A 15,681-nucleotide genomic window follows, 5' to 3' on the forward strand; every position below is an offset into this window, starting at 1 on the left:
ATTACATTTATTATTAAAAATGAGCCTATCATAATCAATATAGCTAATTAGACCAACTGAAGGCTGTTTGCAATTAAGAAATATAGTGCATTAATTAACAAAGAAAGCGGGAAAATGTAACATTCATCAGAAATCCCTTTAAGAGCCAATCATCATTTTGATAGTTTGTTTACTCTAAAACATTCACATTTATGCATTTGGCAGATGCTTTTATCCAAAGCGACTTACATTGCATTTCGAGGTACACATTTTTACATTCTTACATCTAATAAAACATGTCAGTGTTATTTTAGTATTACTATTATAGTATTTTTTAATATTTTGAATTAGTTATTTTTATATTTTCAGTTTTCATTTCTAATTTTAGTTCATTTTTTTAGTCAGTTTTTGATGTGCTTTTTGTTTTAATTTATATATTTTTTATATTTAGCTTTAATTTACGTTTTAGTAATTTTAACAGTTCAACTCAAACATATTTCATTTCATTTTTAACGTTTTTTTTTTTTTTTTTTTTAAAGATTAAGTTAATCTTTAAAATGAAGTAATTTCAATAAACAAAAATGATTTTTAATAGTTTTAGTTAGAAATAACTAGAACGTGCATGCATATCAACCATGGACCAGCTTGACTGATTTGAAATATGTTAGTGAAATGTAAATAAAGAGTTTTATGATGAGATTTAAAAGTTTTTGCTCTTTCCCCAATCCCAGCAGATGTCTATTTAACATATGCATTTATATAATAAATAATAAATAAGATGGCCACCAACTGGACTAACTTGCCTTAAAGTTGAAGTGCACAACATGTAGACTGGGCTGAATATAATAATAATGGCTCAACCAATCGTGTACGTTTGAGCCAGAACGTCCTTTTTATCCGACCAATAGCAGACGAGATGAGGTCATTATTTCTGCAGTTCTGTGTGGTGATGTTAGAGGGGCAGAAATGACACATAATAAAAGGAAATATTGCACGGCTGTGGATGGTATGCATACAATTCAAGGACAAAAAGAAGTTTGAGGTCATTACAGAAGACACTCATGCATCGCAATAGCTGTGTGCTGAATGAAACCGCACTAGTCCACGAACACTTGCAAGGTCACCGGTTCAAATATGTGTCTGATGGCACCAGGGGTGTTGAATTAACCCCAGGACTGCTGGTTATATCAACCCTGCTGATCTTCTGTGGCCTTGATGCTTAACCTTCACATGTGTCAGGTGACCCTCAGCGGCCCCTGAGCACTGGCCAATTGGCGTAAAATAAATCAATTGAATCTTGGAAAGCATAAATTATTAGAACATTTTGATTCAGGAGCTTTTCTGCAAGAAAAATATGCATAATTAAGAACTGTCTACACTTATTAAATGTATTTGGCTCCCGTTTTATTTCAAACATGGAATCTGTTCCAATAAAAGAACGAATTATTTATATTTATATCACGACCTGACAGTGCAAACTGTCTCACCTGTTTTCACCTAAAAACATGTTTTGCTGGAAACTTCTACATAATTAAGAGTGCAGAAAATCTGTCAGTGCTCAATTATAATGTGTAAATTTGTTCCTCTTCATATGCGATGGATGTGTTTGTAGACTTTTTAAAGCTCAATCTGTTGTCGCACAAGTGACTTTGCAGAGCACTTTTTAATTGGCTCGGCCTTGAACGGGCGACAGTGGCGAATGGTAAAACAAACACAGCCGCGGGCGCTAAACATGCGGCTTCACTTGAGTTATTATTCCAAATGAGACCCTGACAGTCATCAGAACACCAGGAGAGAGATGTCACATTAAAAAAAGTGCAATTTCTGAAGAATGTATGTCTGATCACTTAAACAGCACACTGTTATAAAGTCAAATAAAGTCACTGTTATTCTAGTATTAGTAATGTATTATTATAATATAAAGTATTATATATATATATATATATATGGTTTTGACTGATAGCAAATATATAGACTACCTGGTTAAAAGTTTGGGGTTGGTAATATTTTTTTTATGTTTTTGAAAGAAGTCTCTTCTGCTTACCATGGCATCATTTATTGGATCAAAAATACAGTTAAAAACAGTAAAACTGTGAAATATTATTACAATTTAAAATAACTGTTTTCTATTTGAATACATTTTAAAATATATTTTATTTCTGCGACGGCAAAGATGAATTTCCAAAAAAAAAAAAAAAAAAAGTTTACACTGTTTAAACATTTTTCACAAAAACTGTTTTCAACATTGACAATAATCAGAAATGTTTCTTGAGCAGCAAATCATCATATTTCAATGATTTCTGAAGGATCATGTGACAGATCATTGCATCACAGGAAAAACATTACATTTTTAATTGTATTCAAATAGAAAACTGTAATAATATTTTACAATATACAGTACCCCAACCTTTTAAACGGTAGTGTATCTCTCCTCAACAAAACACATGATTTGAACGATCATTCACGTCTGGAGCACAAATGTCTTTTTACACTTCAATAGGTTTTAAGTTGTATGACTTGATGTCTGTATTACACCGCATGATATTTGACGGCAACTTTTTGTTCGTGAATGGCATGAGCGGAGCGGTGTAAAAGCTTTGATAAAAGACAAGGGAATCATGTCATAAACCTTGACATTTATTCAGCTGCCAACATTTACTCTCTGAGTGTGGTAAATACGAATGGCCTCTTTTATGACACAAGATTAAGTGTGAAGAGACCCACCATGGCGATGCGTTTAAATGTGCTTTAATGCTGTAAGGTCACGCAGAAACGCTCCATCCAGAGACATTACTCATGTGACATTAAACAGATTCTGACAGCAAAACAGGCCGTTTCTTCATCTTGGAAATGCGGCATCTGTCTCATGTAGTCCAGAAGCCGGCAAAATACTAATCCATCAACAGTTTCTTTGTCTGGATGTAGAGCCGTGACCTTGAGCTGTAAACAACAGCAGTGATGCATTACAGAGCAGAGGGTGAATAATTACACTGAGATACCGATGCCCTTAAACGCAGCGGACGGCAGATATGAATATGGAAAACAGATGGAAGATATTGTAGAATAGATAATGTAGGTGACATAAAGATGCTTTAGCAGATTATTTGAATGTTTCATTTATTGTTAAAGTATCTAGAACTTGGTTTAAAATTTTTAAATGTTGCAAAGTTCTTTCCTGCAGAACAGAAACTGAATAGCAGGGGGATAAAACACTCAAAACACCTTAGCAACCGCAAAGCAATAACCTGGAAACCACTTACAACTCCTTAACACGATGGAGGCATGCACTACAAAAAAGTAAAAATCAAGCATTATTTTATTAAGTAAATATCATTTTTTAGTTTTAGCCTCAAAACTGGTATTTCTGTATCCGACAGACCTCAGTCATTTTTCCTCAATTTCAAAACAATGATAAAAAAAAAAACATTATTAAGACAATCTACTGCAATCAGTTTTGACAATCCACACGCTGAAGGTGGTTGAGGTAAAGTGATAAAACTAATGAACGCTCTTCGAATAAAACTAGGGTGTTTTTATTCGATGTGAGGATGCTTTTGAATTTATGTTAAGTATAGGTAAGTAATCTCAGATTGAGATTATTGATTGATTGATTGATTGATTGTATTGTCTATTTTTGTCAAGCATGTTGTCTCGATTTTCTGTTGCTGCTGTAACACCTTAATTTCCCCTCTGGGATTAATAAAGGAAGTCTAAGTCCAAGTTTTGGAAAACAGCCAGAAAATGTAGTTTAATGTAGATCTCTGACAATAAATTTCAACAGCAGAGGACAAAACAAGGACAATAGCTGCTGCAGTCAAGATGCGAAGATGGCAGACAGATGTTTTTATCCAAAGCGACTTACAGTTGAGGAATACAACAGGCAATTCATCTTAAGTAACAGGGAGGGATTCTGGAATAATGAGAGCATAGACAAAGGAATAGTGAAAGAATAGAAGTCTTTTTTTTTTTTTTGCAGGATACAGTCAAGTGCTCACAGAAGAGATGAGTTGTCAGCTATTTTTTGAAAATTGTGAGGGATTTGGCTGTCTGGAAAGGGTTGGGAATATTATTCCACCAGCAAGGAACAGTGAACGAAAACTCCTTGAGAGTGATTTTGTGCCTCTCTGCGAAGGAACCACTAGGTGCCGCTCACTTACCGACCGCAGGCTTCTGGAGGGAATGTAGACTCGGTAGAGGTAGGAGGGTGCAGGGCCATTTCTGTACGTGTAACCGCTCCGAGCAGGATTCGATCCGGCGTTTCAGGCATGGGAGGAGGGTATGCTAACAAGGTGCAAACACGCTAGCAGTCTCTACCGTCAGTCGCTGATGCGCCTCATAAAGCCAGGTGAGTGAGGTTTACATGCCTCTTTTACGCTCAACCCCCTCACTCCCATCCGGGTCACGGCACCAAATGAGCGGGATTTGACCAGCGTCTCTGGCATCGGAGGCGGGCGTGCTCACAAGGACGCTAAAGACTGTAGTCTCTACCGTCAGTCACTAATGCGCCTCTTGAGGCCAGGGGAGTGAGGTTTACTCACACACCTCTTACACTCAACCCGCTAAACCTTACTCCAATCCGGGTCACGGCACCAAATGTAACCGGTCCTATTCGACCCGCTCTGAGTGAGATTCGAACTGTTGTCTCCAGCATGGGAGGTGGGCATGTTAACAAGGACGCTAAAGACCACAGCATAATAAGGTTTACTTACACAGCTCTTACTAGCTGACCTCTGTTACATACGCAAGCATCGATGACTTGAACTTAATGAGAGCCGCAACCAAAAGCCAGTGCAGAGAGATAATGTGACGTGACGTGGTCTCTCTTGGGCTCATTGAAGACAAGACGTGCTGCAGCATTTTGAATCATTTGCAAAGGTTTGATTACACATGTTGGAAGACCAGCCAGAAGAGCATTGCAATAGTCCAACTAAGAAATGACAAAGGCATTGGCGAGAAGCTGTGTTTCTTCCTTAGGCCTGATCTTCCTAATGTTGTTCAGTGCAAACCTGCATGATCGTGCTGTTCTTGCAATATGCTCTTTAAAGGTCAGCTGATCATTAAGGATTACCTCAAGATTCCTGGCCGAACTCTGTGGGATTATCGTTGATAAACCTAGCTGGATGGTAAACGTGCTGTACTGACGGAGAGGCTGGGAAGATAAGAAGCTCTTAGCTAGGTGATGTTCTTTCATCCAGGCTGAGATTTGAGACAGACGGTGCAGCTACCGTGGGATCTGGTTGAAATGAAAATGTGTCATCAGCATAGCAATGCTAGGAGAAACCATGTGCCTGTATAATGGGTCCCAGTGATGTAGTGTATATGGAGAAGAGGAGGGGTCCAATGACGGATCCCTGAGGTACCCCAGTGACCAGTTGATGTGATTTGGATACCTCCCCCTCATCAATAGAGAAACATTTCTTCATTATCGCAGCAGAGCGCTTCAGACGGACTAAACACAAACAGTTTAACAGGAGCTGAAATACTGTAATTGATGAAAATATAAACGTGCTGAATTCAAATGGCTTTTCACTGTCTTATCTGTTCTCAGAATATAATCAAAGACTGTTTCTCCTGCTGTAATGGGTTTGGTAGAAAGATGAAATTGTGTGATATTCTGCATCAGAATCACAATGATTGCTGGTCTTATTTTTTAAAATGTCAAAGAAACGTCTGTGTTAGGTTTTATTAAAAAGGGTCTCAACTATAGGAATATTGCATGCTTAGTCAGTCCACATGTAATATTATTGCAATTTCTAAAGTATTAATTCAAAAACGAAAAATTGCAACTCATTCCTCTTCATCCACAAAAAAGATATTGACAGCAATGGTCTTCTTTTATTGGTTATATTTAATAATTTCATACAGAGAAAGACAAAAAGCCGATTGGATTCAACAGAAATGTAAAGTCAGTACATTATTCACACAAGTTTATATACTCATGCACATAATAGCACCTTTATTTTGTACAAAATGGAAGGAACCTGTATGATTTTCTTGCACAAAATCAGTTTTATGTTTTACTTTGTGCACACTGATGACCTTACATTTCTGTTGACAAAAATGTCTATCTGTGTATGAATACTGCATTTTGAGTTACGCTATTAAGTCAGTCCATAAAATTTGTCAGGTTACACACTATAAATCACACCTATGAAGTCAGATGCTCCTAAAAGTTTTTGGGAGAGAAATTAAACATTTATCACCATCTACAATAAGCTCTTAACATATCAGATTTACAATAATGTTTGACTGGCATATTATAAAACAAAACAAAAAAACAAACAACAGACAGACAGAACATTCCAGCAACCTCATAGCAACGTGCTGGCAACTATGCAGATCACCCTAGCAACCTCATAGCAACACCCATGGCAAGCTCACAGAACACCATAGCAACCTCACAGCAATGTCTTTGCAACCACACAGAAGAACACCCTAGCAACCTCATAGCAATGCCCTGGCAACTACACAGAACATCCTAGCAACCTCATAGTAATGCCCGGGCAATCACCATTCACACTTATCCTAACAGCCTCGCAATCACCCACAACACCCCAGCAATCTCATAGAAATGCCCTGGCAACCATGCAGAACACCTTAGCAACCTCATAGCAATGCCCTGGCATATATACAGAACAACATAACAACTTAACGCCCTGGCAACCACCCAGGACACCCTAGAAATCTCATAGCAATGCCCTGGCAACCATGCAGAACATCCTAGCAACCTCATAGTAATGCCCTGGCAACCACCGTTAACACTTGACCAGCCTAACACAAATCCAAACAGCCTAGCAACCTCATGGCTACTCCCTAGCAACCACACAGAACATCCTAGCAACCTCATAGTAATGCCCGGGCAATCACCATTCACACTTATCCTAACAGCCTTGCAACCACCCAGAACACCCCAGCAATCTCATAGAAATGCCCTTGCAACCATGCAGAACACCTTAGCAACCTCATAGCAATGCCCTGGCATATATGCAGAACAACATAACAACTTAACGCCCTGGCAACCACCCAGGACACCCTAGAAATCTCATAGCAATGCCCTGGCAACCATGCAGAACATCCTAGCAACCTCATAGTAATGCCCTGGCAACCACTGTTAACACTTGACCAGCCTAACACAAATCCTAACAGCCTAGCAACCTCATGGCTACTCCCTAGCAACCACACAGATCATCCTAGCAACCTCATAGTAACGCTCTGGCAAGCAATCAAACAGAACACCTTAGCAACCTCAAAGCAATGCCCTGGCAACCACCTTTTGCATCATGTATAGCCATAAAATATAGTTTTTACATGTTATGCAACTACAGTATAAACAACATTGCGTAACCGACCAGTGAAAAACAGCTTATCCATTTATGAAACAGCATCAACAATTTTACTTAAATTTTCCCAGTATTTACTTCACAAACACAGGGAGACAGGGTCATAATTCACTTGACACTCTAAAGCAGGCAGTGTAGCTGTGAGTTTTGCTCAAGTGCTGTGGGATTATCGAGCTACGAGCGGCTGGAAAGACTTATCGCCGGGCTGAAGGTAAGGCAGGCGACTATCAATAAAACATGAGCAGCAGGCTTCACATCTAACAGATCGCTCTTATTTATGTAGGCTCCTCAGATCCGTATCTGCTGCTCACAAAACCCTATGATCTATGTCTTTACGTTATCAGATCTCTCAGGGCTTTGGGAACGTGGCTCAATTAATATCTCATGTATTTACAGGTGTTACGGCCCACAGCTGCACACTGCTTTCAGGAAATCAATTCATAATAGTGCAACTTGAGAATAAAATGTATTTGTGCACTTCACAGAGGGAATCTTTCAGATGCCATAAAATATCATGTAGGCCTTTGTTTACTTTGCTAATATTGTATTTCACTCTTATTTCATATTGTTTATCGATACCAAACGCTGCTTCACATTTATTCCACGACTGAGACTGTAACATAAGAAAGCTCGAGAGGTGATTCCGTGAATAGCATCCGTAGGAACGAGCACGCTATGAGCATTCAGTCAGAGTTTTGTTGCAGTGACCCCGAATGCGACCCCGTCAGAATATACAGCGTTTCCCGCGGCGGGTTGACACGACGGGGCACGACGCACAACCAGAGGACCTCGGCACACCACGGGTCTCCTTTGTATCAATAAATGTCACATTAATATTCTCAGCGAACTGCACATGATGATTATGATGGATACAAACTGACAAGAGGAGTGTGTAGTGTCATTTGTAATTGGCCGGTGCGAGGAGATGTTTTCCCGTGTAGCGTTCAGTCCCACAGGATTGCTAATCAGATATAGACTGGTGGTAATTACCCAGCGAACCTTCAGTACGAGCACCGCAGCGGATGGAGGGACTTCAAATGCTCTAATCAATGTTTTATCAGTGGATTTGACACCTCACTGAAAGCATTCAGATTTAATTATTGTAAACACTGCAACTTATGATGACTTTAAAAGAAGAATATGAATGAATAAACAGACTTAACAGCAGCAGATATCATAAGCGTAATCATGTTTTGATTTCAATGGAAGTAAATGCACGAGATAATCTTCTGCTGCGACACGCTCTGACGTGGTCATTCATTAACCAATGAGGCAGTTGTGATTTCAATCCAATTTGTTTTGATTTCACACCGACCCCTCAAAATGGACCTTGCACATTCTGATCCAGTACTTCTTTTAGAGTTTTTATCTGATGGATGATAGCAAAAATTGTGTCATTAAAGTCCAACTGAAATCAAAATTGACCCTATTTACTTTGTTAGCGCATATTACTAGTCTTGTGGTGAAAAATTAATCCGTGCAAGTTAATACACAGAAAAAAATTGTTTGCCGTCATAATCTTTAATCAAAGTCTGAAAAGTTACTTCCGGTCTGGAATGGCGTTCCTTCTCTGATGATGTAGGTTTGACGGCTTGGGTTGGGAAACGCTTAACCACTCTCCTCAAACCGTTAGTCTGCTATGAGTGAGAGATGGAGAGGAGGAGCGCTAGAGTAAAACCCTGCCTTCTGTTCAATATTCCTTTTCACTGGGAAATACGTCACAACACTGGAGAAAAGTCGTTTGCAACGTCCGGTTCACGCGGACTTTAAAAAATGCCACATACTGACAGACTTCAGTGTAGACTTTTTAAATAAACCTGCAACAATTCTGAAAAAGAAACCACCTAGTAACACTCTAGCAACCACCCAGAACACCTTAGCAACAGTAAATCAATGTGATAACAACCTATAACACATTAACAACTACATAGCAATACCCTAACAACCACTCAGAACACCCAGCAACAATACAATATTGCACTGAACATTTTAGCAACCATCTAGCAACTCCCTGGCAATGACCCACAAAACCATAATAACTGCATAGCAACATGCTAAACACCACATTGGTCACCTTAATAACTGAAAAACATTATGCCCTGGAAACCACCTAGTAACACCCTAGCAACACTCCAGCAACCATCTAGCAACAGCAAATTAATGCAATGAAAACCTAGAACACCTTAACAACTGCATAGCAATACCCTAGTAACCACCCCATACACCTCAGTAACCATATAACATTACACCGAACATTTAGAACACTATAGCAACCACATAGCTACTCCCTGGCAATGATCCACAAAACTCATAGCAACTGCACAGCAATGTGCTGAGCCCTTAATAACCACAAAACAATGCCATAGAAACCACCTAGAACACCATAGTAACAGCAAATTAATGCAATAACAACCTAGAACCCCTTAGCAACTGCATAGCAACACCCTAGCAACCACACAGAACACCTCAGCAACCATATAACATTGCACCAAACATTTAGAACACTTTAGCAACCACACAGCAACTCCCTGGCAATGATCCACAAAACTCATAGCAACTGCACAGCAATGTGCTGAGCCCTTAATAAACACAAAACAATGCCCTAGAAACCACCTAGAACACCATAGTAACAGCAAATTAATGCAATAACAACCTAGAACTCCTTAGCAACTGCATAGCAACACCCTAGCAACCACACAGAACACCTCAGCAACCATATAACATTACACCGAACATTTAGAACACTATAGCAACCACACAGCAACTCCCTGGCAATGATCCACAAAACCATAGCAACTGCATAGCAATGTGCTGAGCCCTTAATAACCACAGAACAATGCCCTAAAAAACCACACTCCAGCAACCACTTAAAACACCCTAGTAATAGCAAACTAATGCAATAACAACCTAGAACACTTTAGAAACTGCACAGCAACGCCCTAGCAACGATCCAGAAAACCCCAACAGAAACCATAAAGTTCTGAGCCAAAAACATTAAAAACACTTTTGGATGGACAGAAATTTATAACCAAAGTTTCTTCTGTGTGGTCTGTATAATCATTCACGGATTGGATCGCACTAATGCTCGAGTCAAACACCAATCTAATACTGGCATATGATGGATTTTACCATTCAGTGAATATAACACTGCAGGTTTTACACATCTAAATGAGAGTTTGACCTTCATCTTTACGTTCTAGCACAGGTGATTCACGCAGCTGAGTAACTGCTCCACCATTTCAAAGCAGCATACAGTGCTTAATGTAAAACAATACTGAAATGTCATTTACATCTCAGACGAGGGGCTTGACTCTGTCAACCTGTAAATGGCATGATATGAAATAGGCCATCAATAACTCACATGATGAATCTGAGCGTGTTTTATCAGAATATTCAGCGAGGTCCTGGTCTGAAAGTCCTGCAGAACCGCCGCAGAAGAAAGCACTCATGCAAAAAATGAGAACGTGCAATAGATTACGGCCACCGCTGAGAGAGATGGGCTTCCTCGCACACCACGATCAATGCACACATCAGAATTCACAGCAGATGCTCCTCACACTTTTCCTGCTCTGTTTCAGGTGTAATGAGAGGCTGCAGTGCACTATGGGTAACACACATGCTTCAGACAAATGTTTAGGCTGATGGTGTGAAAAATTTGATCATTTTGAGAATAATCTTACTTTTGTTCTCTTCATTAATTCATGGAGTATATGTATAAATTACATATTTATACATCTAAATTCACTTTAAATAATTCCAATTGATTCATTCGAGCCTTCAGGGGAAAAACTCACTTTAGAAGTTCTAATTTAACATCCGTTTTATTGCTTCGGTAAACATCTAAACACTCTACAGGGGTGAAGCTCATTAAAACACGTTCATATTTCAAGATGAAGTGCTAGCAATAGCGAGCTAGTTTTGAAAGCATAAGATCCCACCCTTCCTTCAGAGCATCTCCAGAGCCACACCTCCTCAAAACACATGAACGCGTACAGCAGGGAGCAAACTAAAGAGTTAAACTAGCTCAGGTCTCAAAGCACATAACATTACTATAATAATGAAAATAAACAACTTAAAGAGTTGACCTGTATCACCTGACTGCTGCAGATTCATTTCACCGTTGATAGTGTTGCCATTGAAATGCAATTATAATAATATGTGAAGAGACTCTCAACCAGCATAACAAAAAATCAATAAAAAATCTGGAACAAATCACCCTGCCTGCCTTTAAACACACTATTTTCTTACTTTTGGAGTGAGATATGACCCGAGTATGTTCTTCACAAGACTTTGACCATTATGCCCTGATGCTGTGCTGCGACTGACAGTGAATTAGTGTGAAAAGCACACGCCATTAATCTTGCTCATCTGTCATGACAGGTTTAATTACGAGGGAGGGACGAGTCACTAAACAAGAGCATCATCAACTAAACATACAGTTTCCTTTCATTTAACAATGTGAAGTGCAGCGTAACTCACGGAGGAGGTCCGCAGCTCTTACAGGGACCGAGCTCTCGGGTTTCTGGGTTATGCACACGTCAGGCTGAGCGATTGTCTGAGTCATTGAGCACTTCAGTCCACTGTTATAGAGAAATAAGATTAGACAAAACATACACTCACATGCATTAGAATATGAAACACACGGAATAATAAAGGTCTTACAGTGTCATCTAACCCTGGCTGGTATGTGTTAAAAACTGTGTTAAAATGAAAGTTCTTCTGAGATTCTTATATTTATTTCAATGCCTTATCCAAAGCTTTTTTCAACAGATTAGACAAACTTATTTCCAGTTTTATATGGGAGGGATGGGAAAACCCCAAGGATTCGGAAAGAGTTTCTCCAGAAAAATAGGAGTGATGGGGGTTTAGCTCTCCCTAATTTCTTATATTATTAATGGGCAGCTCAAGTTCAAAAGATCTACTGGATGCACTCATCAGATAGCACTGATTGGTGTGAAACAGAATCTAAATCCTGCACAGCAAGCCCTAGTAACATCTAGCCTATTAAAATAGCACAATATACATCAAATCCGGTTGTTCATTCTACTCTTAAAATATGGACAAGCACTTCTGCTTCAGAGCCCAATATGCACTAATCATGCATTCCTCCCTGCCAAACCAGACTCTGCATTCAAACAATGGCAAGATAAGGGCATTGCTCAATTTGGTGATCTTTATATTGATGGTCTTTTTGCTAGTTTTAATGATTTGTGTTCCAAATTCAATCTTAATCAAGCTGACCTTTTTCGTTATTTTCAGATATGACATTTTGTGAAAGCCCGAAGCCCATCATCTAAGTCCTCCTGCAGACTCTCTTTTTGAAGCTCCCCTCCATCCACAAGGTTTTATTTCAAGAATATATACAATTTTCATGTCTTTAAAACGTCTAGGAACAGTAAAAGTGGATGGGAGAAAGAGGAATTCTAGAGCAATGCCCTCCATATAGTGAATGGTAGTACCTCTTGTGCCCGATTGAGTCTTGTACAGTTTAAGGTTTTGTACCGTGTGCACCAAAGCAGAACAAGGATGGCTTCTTTTAATCCTACTTTTGATAAGACCTGTATAAGATCACACTGAAGAAGCAGATCTGACATGTTTTGGACGTGCCCCACACTTACTGTTTACTGGTCAACCATACTCTCTAAAGTATGTAAAGTACAACTGAAGCATGTGCTGAATTTGCTATATTTGTTGCTCCAGGTGATGAATCGAATCTGACTCAAATACAACTAAACATTATTGCTTTTGCATCCTTATTGGCTCGCAGACGAGTGTTATTACATTGGAAATCTACAAACCCACCTAAAGCATCGCATTGGCTTCAGGGTTTGATGTTATGCTTACACTTGGAAAAGATTAAATATTCAATTAGAGGTTCCCATAAATTCTCTTATGTCTGGCAACCCGTATTATCTTATTTCTCTGCCGTAAATGTACTTCCTGGGGAGTCATTGGTATTGTAACTTTTTCTTTTACACACACCTCTCTATATGACAATCTCGTGGTCTTTGATGCTCAGGTACATGTGCTCCAGGTGTTTTTCCAGGTATTTACATCTGTAAATGTGTAGGGCTTGTGTTATTATTGTATCATTGTCAGTGTCTTTGTTTAACTGTTGCATATTTTTATTATTTTATTTTAATATTGTATCATTATTATTACTGTTATTTTCATCATCTTTTGTACTATTACAGTTTAATTAACATCATCTAAGGCAGGTTGTTCTGGGTTGGTTGGGGAGGGATTGAAAATGTAAAAAATACAATCTCTGTACAAACAATAGCATTTGTCTTTGAAATAAATAAAAAAAGTCTTACAGAGTTTGATCGATGTTTACTCTAATAAGCATAAAAATACATCACAAAATTACAGGATACATTTTTAATTATACATCTTTTTTTATTTCTACTTTTCAGTATTGCACAAAAATATTTATTATTCTCTGACTTTATAACAATGCATTCTGGGATTGTCTTCTCCACAAAGGATAAATGCATCATAGGAGGTTCATATTAGCGGAATAATTACTGTGTTTTGCTTAGATTTTGCAATGTTCTTCATGTCCAGACTGCATCTTAAAATGTTCCCTACATAGGCAGCTCACTGGAACAGAACATAATTAAAGACACTGTACGACATCAGGTTAGTTTTCTATTCACGGTCAAAATCTGTACAAGAACGCTAATGAAATTCCCTCAAAACTACTAAAAGATCCTAATGAGATCCAGAAAAACCTCCTCTGAGAACAAATGTAAGCATGTATCTCTACAAAGCATAAAATCACTCACGATTAATTACCTGGTCCATTTTTAATTGCACTAAACCAATGGCACAAAATATATTTCTAATCAGCATTTGATTATTTATAACCAATAATAATTTGTAACCAATACTAATAGGATACAATTAACATCCCCTGAGAATCTGCCAAGAGTCAAATAAGATCCTGTTGGATGAACAGGACCAGTGCCAAATTATGATACACACTCCATTGGTAAATCCTTTGGGATTTTTGGACTATGAACTAACTAGAGAACATGATTAAACTCTGCACAAACGGATCTAGATGAACTTGTTGTTTCTATAAACTGTATTATTATAAATAGAAGCTTTTTATCAGCAGTAGATGTGTGTGTTGATTCTGTCTGACAGGCAGCGCGTTACTCTGCTCTCTATAACCAGCCCAGAAAAATCATCCTTTATTCAGTGTGAGAAAGAAAGGATTGCGCAGAAGACAAGTGACCCTATTACCACCTAATGGACTCTGGGTGGTCTTTCAGCTGACGTATGGAAGTCATTCTCACAGACGCTTCACAGAAATCAGCAGACATCCACCTGAATCACACACACAGAACTCATAATCACATCTGATATAATGACATTAATTTCACTCATACGAGAAATCATTTGGATATTATGAATAATGTCTATTATAATGATCTAGATTCATATGTTCTCATAAAAACAGTGTGATACTCTCATTGTAAAGTGAAGAGATGGAAATCACAGTATATAATGCTTCTGTATTTACAAGACACTTACCATGAAATTACCACAGTAAATGTCCAAAAACATGTTATTATAATTATAGTACCATGACCCCAAAAAGAACTTCAATGCGACTTCATTACAATGGTTTCATGGTACTGAATGAACACCAACATACACTAAAAAAAATGATTCAGGACCTTCATGACACATTTAAATTTTGTTTACTTCGCTTAAACACATCTATATTTATATTTAATGAGTCTAACATAAAATGTTGAAATAGTGTCAGCTATACAATTTATTTAAGTTTGATCAACTCAATTTAGTTAGATTTTGGAAACACACCCCAAGATACTAAAAAGAAAAGCATGGTATAACCATGGTACATGCCATCATACTTTACTGTAAGTATTGTCGCCATATGATTTAAGACTTGTCTTCGAGAGGTTTCCAACGGTTTGGCCTCACTAAACCCTGAGGATACTTGATGAGTCACTCTCTCAGTGAAGTGAAGGGTGATCGCTTATGTTGATTCCAGGACTCTGATGAGCTTGATTTATGACGGACCCGCAGCAATAAAACTCCACGGATCCTTTCATTTTTCCCGTGTGACATTGAGGACGTCAGAGAGCACAAATGAGCATGCCTTGAACTACCTATGTAGGAAGTATTTTAAGCGGCCTTTTTTCATTGTATACATATGTATATAATATATACAATTATTTGATTCAATACTAAAAATCAGTGAACAAATTGCTTCATATGAAAAAAATATGGACAATTTCACCCAGTATTTCTGTATAACACAGTGTGTAATCCTGTTTTTTAAAGGAACACGCCGACTTTTTGGGACTTTAGCTTATTCACCGTA

The sequence above is a fragment of the Squalius cephalus genome (assembly GCF_949319135.1).
Source record: "Squalius cephalus genome assembly, chromosome: 24".
NCBI lineage: Eukaryota > Metazoa > Chordata > Actinopteri > Cypriniformes > Leuciscidae > Squalius > Squalius cephalus.